Source organism: Papaver somniferum, chromosome 8 (genome assembly GCF_003573695.1).
Source record: "Papaver somniferum cultivar HN1 chromosome 8, ASM357369v1, whole genome shotgun sequence".
Lineage (NCBI taxonomy): Eukaryota > Viridiplantae > Streptophyta > Magnoliopsida > Ranunculales > Papaveraceae > Papaver > Papaver somniferum.
Genome location: NC_039365.1, coordinates 61624391 through 61637164, shown reverse-complemented (window position 1 = coordinate 61637164; position 12774 = coordinate 61624391).

The following is a 12774-nucleotide window of genomic DNA, read 5'->3' as shown; positions in this document are numbered from 1 at the left end:
GAGGCTGCGACACAAGAATCGTGAAATCACCATGGTGGAGCTGGGGAAAAAGATCCAGGTGGAGGAACTTCTGTGCTGCAAGGACAAGAGCCTGATGCTGAGCAAAGACATGTCAAACAAAGCTCATGTCCTGGACGATAACACTGCGTCAAAGAAAAAGCACGGAGAATCCAGCAAAAATGGTAAACGTAACAAACAACGTAACTCCAAAGGTAACCATCTTAAGCCAAAGGGTGGTGTCTCCAAAAACACCATCAAAGGCGACTGCTATAACTGTGGGAAAACTGGTCATATGGCCAAGGACTGTAGGTCACCTAAAAAGACCAAAAATGATCCTAAACAGAAAAATAAGGCAAACGTAGTAGATGATTCTGGATATTTTACTGGCATGGTGTCTGAAGTCAACCTTGTCTCTAATGTGACCAATGTGAGAGACTGGGGGCTTGATTCTGGAGCCACTAGGCATGTCTGTAAGTTCAGAAATGCTTTCTCCTCCTATAACAAAGTAGGAGACGATGAGAAATTGTTTATGGGAAACTCTTCTACCTCTAAAGTGGTAGGAAAAGGCAAGGTTGAATTGAAGCTCACTTCAGGAAAAACTCTCGCATTGAATGACGTGTATCACGTCCCGGACATATGCAAGAATCTTATCTCAGAAACCATCTTACTTGGGAAAGGTTTTAAATTTGTAGCTGAGTCTAACAAAGTTGTAATCTCTAAAGGTGGTGACTTCGTAGGAAAAGGATATGTCACTGATAACATGATTAAGCTTAGTGTACTTTCTTTGAACTTGAATGATAATGTATCTTCTTCTGCTTATGTTTGTGACTCCTCACATGTTTAGCATGATAGACTAGGACATGTTAATTTCAAATCTATTGAAAGACTTGCTAAATTAGGCTGCATTCCTAAAATAAACTTTGACAGAGGTCATAAATGTGAAATTTGTGTTGAATCTAAATATGCTAGAAAACCCTTTAACAAAAAGGTTGAACGTAATACAACTCCCCTAGAACTAATCCACTCAGATTTGGGAGATTTGAAATCAACACCAACTAGAGGAGGTAAAAAATGGTACATCACTTTTATAGATGATCACTCAAGATACTGTCAGGTTTATCTTCTTAGAAGTAAAGATGAAGCCTTAGACGCTTTCAAATTATATAAACTTGAAGTAGAAAACCAAAGAGGTGTTACTATTAAAACTCTTAGGTCGGACCGAGGCGGTGAGTATGTGATACCTATAGGAGAATTCTGCAAACTTAATGGCATCATTCATGAAACTACTGCACCTTCTTCACCTGAGTCGAATGGAGTAGCTGAAAGGAAAAACCGAACACTCATAGATATGGTGAACGCTATGTTAGCTAGTTCAGGGCTACCTTCGAACCTATGGGGGGAAGCAATTCTCTCTGCTTGCTATATCTTGAACCGAGTTCCATTTAAGAAATCCGACAAAACTCCATATGAGTTATGGAAAGGAAGACAACCGTCCTATGCATACTTTAAAGTGTGGGGGTGTTTGGCCAAGGTGGCCACTCCTCGTTCCAAGAAAACCAAACTAGGACCTAAAACTGTAGATTGTGTTTTCCTAGGATATCCTGAGCACACTAGTGCTTATAGGTTCATGGTAATTGGTGAGAACACCATAATGGAATCCAGAGATGCAGTGTTTTTCGAACACTTTTTCCCTTTAGGATCTGGACCTCATAAAAGGGTCCGCGATGATCTCTCAGATGTTCCTTCGACTAGTCAACCCCCGTCTCTAGATGCTGAAACCGAACCTAGAAGAAGTAAGAGGGTCAGAACCGAGAAAGGTTTTGGTCCAGATTTTGTGACTCTTACGGTAGAGTCTGAACCCCAAACCTATAAGGAAGCTATGACTTCTCCGGAAGCTCCCTTCTGGGAAGAAGCTTCAAATAATGAGTGGGATTCCATTCAACAAAATGAAACTTGGGAGCTTATAGACTTACCTCCTGGTAGTAAAACCATAGGTTGCAAGTGGGTCTTCAAAAGGAAACTTAGAACAGATGAAACTATAGAAAAACACAAAGCTAGGTTGGTAGCTAAGGGGTACAGACAACAGGAAGGATTAGATTTCTTTGATACCTATTCACCGGTCACTAGAATCACTTCTATCCGGATGCTGATTGCTATTGCTTCTATTTATGATTTGCATATACATCAGATGGATGTTAAAACTGCTTTTTTATATGGTGAATTGAATGAAGAAATTTATATGGACCAACCTGAAGGTTTTGTTGTGAAAGGTTTTGAAGATAAAGTATGCAAACTGAAAAAATCTTTGTATGGTTTAAAACAAGCACCTAAACAGTGGCATGAAAAATTTAATCATGTAATGATATCTAATGGCTTCAAGGTTAATGAATCTGATAAATGTGTTTACATTAAATCTGTGGATGATTCTCATGTTATTGTGTGACTATATGTTGATGATATGCTCATATTAGGTAGTAACCTTGATAGTATTAATACCACTAAAAGCATGCTTAACGAAAACTTTGACATGAAAGACTTAGGCCCTGCTGATGTAATCTTAGGGATGAAAATCAGAAAGATGTCTGATGGATATAGTCTTAGTCAATCTCATTATGTTGAAACTGTGCTTAAGAGATTTAATCATGAAAATGCTAAACCTGTAACTACTCCTTATGATCCCAATTGCAAATTGAAAAAGAACAAGGGTGAGGGTATTTATCAACTTGAGTATTCTCGTGTTATTGGCAGTCTTATGTATTTAATGAACTGTACAAGACCTGATATTGCCTATACTGTGGGTAGATTAAGCAGGTACACTTGCAACCCTGGGCAGGATCACTGGAATGCTCTCTACAGAGTTCTACGGTACCTGAGAGGAACTTCAAACTATTGCTTAAGTTTTGGGAAGTATCCTGCTGTGCTAGAAGGGTATTGTGATGCTAACTGGATATCAGACTCAGATGAGTGCAAATCCACTAGTGGGTACATCTTCACACTTGGTGGTGCGTCTGTGTCATGGAAGTCTACCAAACAGACATGTATAGCCCGATCCACCATGGAGTCTGAGTTTATAGCCTTGGAGAAAGCTGGAGAGGAAGCTGAATGGATACGAGGTTTCCTGGGTGGAATTCCACTCTGGACCAAGCCTGTGTCTTCGATCGCAATCCACTGTGACAGTCAAGCTGCTATTGGATGCGCAAAGAATAGTGTATACAACGGAAAGTAGATACATCTTCGAAGAAGACACAAGATAGTGAAACAACTACTCTCTACTGGCATCATCTCTATAGACTTTGTAAGGTCTAAAGATAATATTGCAGATCCTTTGACGAAAGGGTTATCTAGAGAGGTAGTTAGATCCACATCGAAGGGGATGGGACTCAAGCTCATAGAATAAATCGCCATGAAGGACACTCAACCTTGTGAATGGAGCTCCAAGATCAAGGTTCAATGAGATAACTAATTTTTGGTGATGTCGAGAGAAAACACTATCTTTGTCCCTCCCTATGGTGTAACCGTATGATAGTGTTGCCTGCATGTTTTAGGATGATCTGTCAAGATCTTAATGAGTTCCATGGCTTTGCTTAAAGCGGAGTGTGACAGGACACTCTTAATGGACTCACCTATGTGGATGTTGGAAGTGGGGCCGCTTCCTATGAGAATTTGAGCTTTTTCTCTAGAGACATTCATTAAGTCCGGGATTTAGCCCACGGCCAAAACGGGCACAACGGCAAGAGCTTGGCAGCTTTCTTTTTCTTTGAGACATCAAAGTGTGGTTGTTATTTCTGAATTGCACTCACTGTTGACGGTTCAAGACATTGTGTTCACCGTAACAACAAGCAGTTCCGGTAACCTCTCACTAAGTTAAGGTTCAATCTCTGGGACACCTTAGCCTAATATTGATGTATTATGTTTTCTCGTATTTCGTCGATATGTTTTATCTTTCATGTGGGGGATTGTTAGAAAAAACGCTTTAAAAAATACCAATTTTTTACATGGACTATGTTTTGATCCCTAGACCTATTGCCCATTAATTGTTTTTTCATTTGAATAGATAAAACAATAGTCCCACATTGATTAAAATCTAAAGAGTTTTATACTTAAATACCATAAAATTGGCTATAAGGGCATGGCCCTTGGGTCATTAGACTTTTGTGCTTTGAGGGAAGGCCTAGACTAGGGCAAGGTTGCCTTTCCCGTACGCGCGGTGCTTCGCACAGAAGCACGCACGCCGCCGCCGTCCGTCCGGTCGGTCGGTCGGGTCGGGCCGGGCTCGGGTTCGGGTCCGGGTGTGGGTGTGGGTGTGGGTGCATTAGATCCTATCTTTTTGCTGAAATTTTTGGTACGTGTTTTCCACACAAGTAGAAGAATCTCTTCTTTGTCTGCACGTGTTTTGTCCTGACTTCTTTGTCTGAACGTGCTTGTCTTGGCTTCTTTGTCTGTACGTGTTTTGTCCTGGCTCCCTTGTCTGTACGTATTTGGCTTGGCAGCAACACACTGCTCCATGCACTATCTTTAACCCAACATTACCAGTATTTCTGTCATACGCATGGGTTTTCTTTGACTGTCATACGCATGGGTTTTCTTTCTTGTTTGTAACTACACAAACACTATATAAGAGAGTAGTTGTAAGCTCAGAAAACACACACCACACACCACAGAGAAACATCTCTTCTACTCTTCCTCTGTTTTTCTGTAAACATCTCTTCTACTGTTTTTAAGTTCTGCCAAGCTCTAAGGGTACCCTCATTGTATGCTACATTGAGGGGTACTAACTGTAGTTGTATCCTGGATTTAATATACTCTCACTTTTGGTTACTATGATTTAATGAATTTGATGAATTCCATAGGTATATCCATGATCATAGGTTCAAAATCCTTCTACTATCCGAATTTTCTAAAAAAAATAGATGCTAGAAGATTAAAATACAACAAAAAAAAAACAATGATGTGGATAAATTATTGGGAGTATAATTCGTTAATTCGTAAATACGCATATAATTCACGATTTCACTCGGTCGTTTCAAAAACTCTTCCGCTCAAACACTGCAGAACCATCATCTCCTAATGATTGTGATTTCCCATGGAAATACTTTTGGAATGTTAAATCTCTTGCGCCAAAATTCACAATTTTATGTAGAGAGTGCTGCCAAATAGTTTTGGGGTGTTTTCTAAGATTGGGTATCACATGGAGGGTGTGCAAATGGGCTGCGCACTGTGTCATAGTGCTGTGAGACCAATTACCATCTTTTCGTTTATTGTCAGGTATCGCGTGTTATATTATTTGCTACTCCCTTGAATTTCAGCACCTCTTTAATCTGGGAGAACTCAGTTTTGGCCTGTTGTAAGTACTGGTTGATAGCTTTCGTATGGGAGCTTGTCTCTGGTGGGCAATCTGGAAACCATGAAACAAGGTTGTTTTTGAGAAAGTAGACATCAATAGTCAGGTTGTTGTGAAGGATGGGTTATTTTGGTCCAGCTCTTTAAAGAATATCATGATGTCGAATTAGCAGTGCAATCCCCACACAGAGATGACCAGGCTAATTAGTTTAATGATCATTGTACTTTTCCGTCTCCTAATATCATTAAAGTGAATGTAGATGCAACTGTTGCTACTAATTGCTCCTATGCGGCTGCAATTGCTAGGGATATGACCGGAACTATAATGGGTGCAGACCCTGTTATTCTGGACACTACAATCCTTATTGTCGCTGAAGTGAACAGTTTTCTCCTGGCTTTTACCTAAGCTAAACGTCCGGAAATCCGCAATATCAACATGTAGTGCACAACCTGCGAAGGAATAACTATGTTGTTCCTTGGAGGACATAACGAGTGACATGAACTACGTTTCATACCATGGCTACCTCGCAGCATTTGTGGAACTATCCCCTTGGTCCATCCCTAGACGGACGGTTAGTGAAACTACACAATGCTGGTCCGCTCCTGTTTCAGATGTGGATGCCTCTCTTGGAACTTTGATTCCGCAACTGGACAACCCGCTTATTCAGGTTTTTTGTTCGGCAGGTTTGTTCTTTTAGAGCGTCCACAGTGGTGCGAGCATAATTAAAGACCAAAGACTAAAAAAAAAAGATCAAATTTGGGTTTAGTCCGTCCTGTGACGTAGCGGGTGACGAGTAAATTTGGTCGCGCGTTGATATAAAGTCCGCTTCGTCGTCCAGCGTAGATAAAGATTACGCCTGGCATGGGGCGTTGATAAAGATAACGCCTGGTATGGGGCGTTGATAAAGACAACGCCTGTATGGGGCGTGAACTATAGCAACGCCTGGTGTGTGGGACGGAGATTATACGTTCGCCCGGGTTCAAAAATAAAAAATAAAAAAAAAATGGGGCGTTGATAAAGACAACGCCCCAACCAAATTTTGTAAACTTTTCAAATTTGGGTTCATGACTATATCAACGCCCCATTCAAATTTGGTGTCCGGCGTTGATTATACCAACGCCCCATCCAGGCGGACATTATACCAACGCCCCATGCCAGGCGTTGATTATACCAACGCCCCATTCAGGCGGACAACGCCCTATCCAGGCGGACATTATACCAACGCCCTGCATCAGGCGTTAACTTTACGAACGCGCGGCTACAGGCGGACATTATACCAACGCCCGTCGGGTAGGCGGACATTATATAAACGCCCGACTATATTTGGATTTGGTCTTAATCGCCGACCAAATTTGGTCCGAGTTTTACTCTTTGATCAAATTTTGATCGATGGTCCGTCCCATTACGCCAGCCCACTCGACACCAAATTTGGGTTTAGTCGTCCATTGCAGTTGCTCTTAGTACTTATAAAGTTCGAACACTAATAATTATTTAAATATATATATGCCACTTGGACAGTTAGATGTAAGTACAACTAACTAACTGCTGGACATAATACTTGAGACAGGACACATGGCTTTAATATGTCGGTTGGACAAAAACCTAGACTGATATGGACTTGAATAGTGGTTATATTCAATTCATCTTGATTCTTGGAGGAATGAAAGAGGACCACCAGTGGCTCCCATTAAGAACCCCTAAGCTTACAACGGGGTTAATCAAATTAAAATTAAATTATGTTTGTTTCTAACTAAGATTAAATCATGTTTGTTTTCTAAGACAACTTAAGCCCTATGTTGGTTTTGTCGTGTTCCACAACTAGCTAGGGAGGTTTATTGTTATGACTTACTCCACGTGGTAAGCCTTTGTACTTGGTGCAGTACCAGGACATGTATAGCAATGAACTCGCGGGAGTTTTACAATTTCAATGGACGCTTCCTGGCATTTATTCATGTACATATTTCGCTAGTTTGTTCGAAAGTCCCCGGGAAGGTATAGATAATTTCCTAATAGGGTGATAAATTAAAAAATCTATTATAAGGGCTCTAAAAAAATAGTTTTGAGTGCTCCTAAAGATTCAAATACCTTACAACGAAGATAAAATATCCTATAATGAAGATAAAGGGATCTAATTCATAAAAAAAATAATAAAATATCCTAACCTATTAAATATTGAAACCTAAAACTAATTTGTTTTCATTCCTATCTTTTTAACTCTTTCATTTTCTTCTTCCTCAACACCTCAATCGCCTATTTCTTCGATCAATCGTCAATTCTCAAAATAATTTATCGATTAACACCACTTAATCCACCCGCAATGACTTCAGTAAGGTAAAAATTAAAAAAAATCCATCTCATTTCATTGGTTTTAATGCATGGATAGGCGAAATCAATCGAATTAGGTTTGAAAAAACAATTTCAGAACTGTCTACTGTTTGGAAGTATGAATTTTCCCAACCGTAGACAATGCCTGCGGTTTGGTTTCCCAACCGTAGACAACGCCTACACTTTGGTTTCCCAACCGTAAGTCATCTACTGTTTGGAGTTCCCAAACCGTATATTATGGGTTCAAAAATCCTACGGTATGAAAAAATCATATTTCCATACCATAACTTCTACCTACGGTTGGTTCGATTGAAGTTTTCCTACCGTAGGTTAGCTTATGGTTCGAATTTGGGGGTTTTCAAAAGCAAAAATAAGTAATGAGTTTTCTTAGTTTTTTCTTTTTGTGAAGAAGAGAGAAAGAAGAATGATAGGGTTTTTTTTTTATGATCATCATCTTCATCATGATTTATGAATGAAAAGAGAAAGAGGAGATAATAAATTTAATTTTATAATTCATGAAGGGTATTTTAGCCATTACAAAAAAAATTGGATATGGGGTTTTGTTGATTACTATTTCATAACCCGATTATGTCATCTTACGAGCCCTCAAAATCCAATGCTTGGAGCTCCTATAATAGGTTTCTAAATTAAGCTACTAGCCAATGATATCCGAAGTTTGAGTTCCAAACTTCAGTACCCCGTAGTCTACCGATAAAAGAAAACAAAAAAGATTCCTGAGATACATAGGCGTATAATTCAAAAATACGGAAAGCTGGGCCTTGGTTCGCACTTGAGAGAACTGTCAAGGATACAGAAGTACGATATAAATCAGTTGCTCCGTCTACAATGGGTAAGATCTCCTGTTGGCTATCTACTGTCTAGTTGTTGTGGGACCAAAAAGGAGGGTTATGAAATAGTAATTAACAAAATCCCATATCCAACTATTTTTTGTAATGGCTAAAATACCTTTCATGAATTATAAAATTAAATCAACAAAACCCCGTATCCACCATCCACCAACTTTAACTTTGACCTTAATTTTCAGCGGTCGACTTTCAAAGTGGTAAACTGTGGTGTATACGTTTCTGATTATACTCATTTTTAATAAAAATGTAGAGCTAGTAAGAGAAACATATAACCAAAAAATTAGCTTCAAATTTGTTGTCGTTTGGTTTTTATAAGAAAACAATGGTCGAAATTGTGAGATAATATGAGATCTACCGTATGCAAGGATCCCCCTTAGATATAACATCACAACTGTCAAGAAAATGTCATCAATCATCTATTTAGTATAGACGTGATATCACATTAACAATCATCAAAACGGTCAAGAAAATGTGTGTTTTTAAAATGTTGGTACAAAGTAAATATATTTATGGTATCTCATTAAGACAATTCCAGTCGAGATAATCGAATATCATATCTTTCACAAGCAACGTGGATAAATGAATGTGATTTTCACTATAATGGAATAACCAGAAAGGTTATTAGATGGTCATGCGTCCAATTAATTGTCGCCAGCTAATATACCATAGTTGTCGACTAGTTTTTCAAATGTAATATATACTACATTTGCTCTTTGCTTTCACCTTACACATTCTCAACTGTTTTCAAGTCATATTGTTATATATATACACCAGTAGTGTACATGCAGCTCAAAACCAATTAGTAATGAAGTGGCCCCTTCAACTAATTTGTATCATGGATGTAGGTTTAAGAGCTGGTCAGTGTGGGACTATTATCTCCATTATACCTTGTCCATGTGTCGGGCTTTGAGTCATTTCTATCGTGGACTTCCCCTCATCTCTACCCTTTCTCAACTCTTTTCGAGTTATATTGCTCTTTGCCCATATATATTTACTAGCAATGGGCATCCAACTCAAAACCAATTAACAATGAATGAAGTGGTCCCTTCAGCGTATATTGTGGAATATTATCGATCTAGACTGAAGAACTGGTCAATGTGAGACTATTATCTCCATTATTCCCCCTCTATGTGTGTTGATGGTGGATTTTTGACAAAAGCTAAAATCGTAAAATCATAATCTTACATACTCTTGATCCATCAATCAGATGAGTATTGAGGCTCATGCCTCTCATTAAATCATGAAAACTCATGCCACAAGAACCTCTGACTGAGTATATTGCCTCTCAGAGCATACATGAATATGCAGTCTTTCAATTGAGACCACGACACATTTCATTAATGCTTAACAATTTCAGTAATCACTTTTATATAGACTCGAACGATTGGACGATTCCTAGACAGCTTGCCTGCTAGTATAGAGCGATAATGTCTTCAGGATGTAACAATGTTTCTCTGACTATATAAAAGACATGTGTATAGAATCTTAATGATTGGACGACTCTTAGACAGCTTTCCTGCTAGTGTAGAGTGATAACGTCTTCAGGATGTAACAATGTTTTCCCTGACTATATAAAAGACATGTGTATAGAATCTTAATGATTGGACGGCTCCTAGACAGCTTGTCTGCTAGTATAGAGCGATAACGTCTTCAGGATGCAACAACGTTTACCCTGACTACACGTAATAAATATGACGCTTCATTAATGCTCCTAGACAACGTGCTAGTATAGAGCCATCAATTAATTATTTCTAGTCACTAGATTCATCAATTGAATTCCTAGAAAATATTCTACATTCTTTATAATATTTCGTTACTTCAATTCATGGTTTTTCCCAGCAGAATTCCATGGGTTAGTAATAAATATTCAACGTACGGGCATCTGAGCCACTATCGAGTAAGCCCCGAGAAAATGGTGCAAATGTACTCAACAATAATACATTAGCGAGCACCTGAATGCACGAACTCGCATTCAAAAATACGAAGGAACGAGGAAACCTATGAAAAATAGGGAAGAAAATAATAATAATAATAAAATATTAATCGAGGCGCTTAGAGGACCGGGTACACCGACATGCCGTCGTGTCCAGTCCCACGTCTCTTACCATCTTTTATGTTATTTTATTATTTTCCTTGATCTCATGAAAACTCCTTCATTTGAGCAAACTCCTTCGTTTGAGGAAACTACTCAGTTTCATGATATTTCCTTCACATCAAGGAAATAATATAAAATTAGGAAAGGTGCCACGAGATCGGCCCACTAGCTTGGCCGGTCCCACACCTTGTAACCCTTCATTTTTTATTATTATTTCCTTCATCTAATAGAAACTCCTTCGTTTTGAGGAAACTCATTCGTTTCAACAAACTCCTTAACTTCATGATATTTCCTTCACATCATGAAAATAATATAAAATTCGGAAAGGTGTCACGGGACCGGGCTTATTAGTTGGACGACCATGCCCTAGCCATGGCCGATCCCACACATTGTAATTCCTTATTATTATTATTATTATTATGAAAGGGAGCCAGAGAGGCATGTATTAATGAAATCAAGAGTTATATTTACAAAGACTTATCTGGGAGTCGAGTAACAAGTTGCGCCCCAATGCCTTGTTGAATAATAATACCTAGTCGATGAAAGAGAGGACTGCCTAGTTGGTTGTTAACATCATGATTCACCGTGCAATTATTCAACCTCTTAAAGAATTCTATAATATCATCCCATAATTCCCCCAGGGTTGAAAATTCCAGAACACCTAGTCTATATACATTAGCCGAACATATCTCCGCGTATTTGTTACGTTTACGAGTAATAGCAGCTGAAATGGCATGTCCCGGTGTGAAGCTGCGGCCATTTCAGCTGCGGTTGCTACCTTTAGAAAATGGGGAAACACCAGTCATGTCAAAGAAAATGTCTCGTCTGTTATCCCAGTTGTAGACCATGATGTCGGCCGGCTTGAGAGGCGTACGACTGTCAGATGTGAGACCAATCGAAGATTCTTTCCTTGCTGCCACGCCGTCTTTATAGCATAACTCAAAGAAAAGATCTCTGACCATATCGTGTCGATATTTCAAACCGACTTCGCTGGCACAATGGATGGCATGGTCTCCGAAACGATCCATAACTCTTTTGCAACATGAGCAGAGACTATATTCGGAAAATAAAGGTACGCCAAGGCGGTACTAGAGTACTGACCGGAATTGGCGTAGTCCGACTGCTTGGTTCAACCCCTGGATTGGAACAACTTTAAGATAATCTTGTGCGTGAGCTTTTCTGTTGCACTTCCACAGAATGGAGTCGCGTTCTGTCATGGCAAAGGTGGTTGGGATCTTCTTCGTTACAGCATCAAAATAACGGTTCTCCAAGTATTGCATGGGATGGGGGGCGATGTCATTGGTGCTGAAAGAAGAAGAAGATAAACCGCATGATTGCAAGTAACATTTAAGTGCGTTCTGAAAGTTAGGGCCGAGATCGGCAGAGTCCTGTAGAATGTTGTGTTGCAGGTGCCTAGTCTGGTAGCACGAAGTGATGTAGCAGTACTATAGGGTGTCTACCATTGTGTATAAACCTAAACCACCATGATGGATCAGTAAAGTGGTGATAAGTTGACGAAGTTTTCCAAACCCTGGACCATCTGCCGTAATGAGATATTGCAGGAACTTAATAAGATGTTGATCAAAGCGAGACTGAGCAGGCTGCATAACTTGAGGTCTGGTCGTTCGTATCGTAAAATACAGCTTGGAGACTCCAGCACAGTTGCGGAGGAGTAATAACTCGCTTTGGGAGTCTTTAAGCTTCTTAATACAGTCCATACGATGAGTTGTCTTGTCAACCCTAGCAAGGATGGTGTCACTGCAAAAACTATCACTCAAACTGACAGGCACTCCTAGCAGACGAACACCTTAAGCCGGCCTTCCAATTTCAGGTGGAAATACTTCATTACACCTTGCGTCCTGTGTTTTCCAGACAACTTCAATCTTACAGACGTTCAAACATAAGCCTCTTGCTGGACCATCTGCGCGCAAAATCTGTAATGCTTTGGCGACCTCCATGGTGTCACCGATGAGAGTTCCGTCATCCAGATACCATGCATTGAGATCAAGAGTGCACTGCGATGCTATTTTACACACAAGTGGATGTAATACCAAAGAGAATAATAGAGGCCCAAGGGGTCTCCTTGTTGTACACCTTGTGCAGATGACAAGGTAAACTCGTTGTAGTATAGCTTGGAAGGGCGTGCA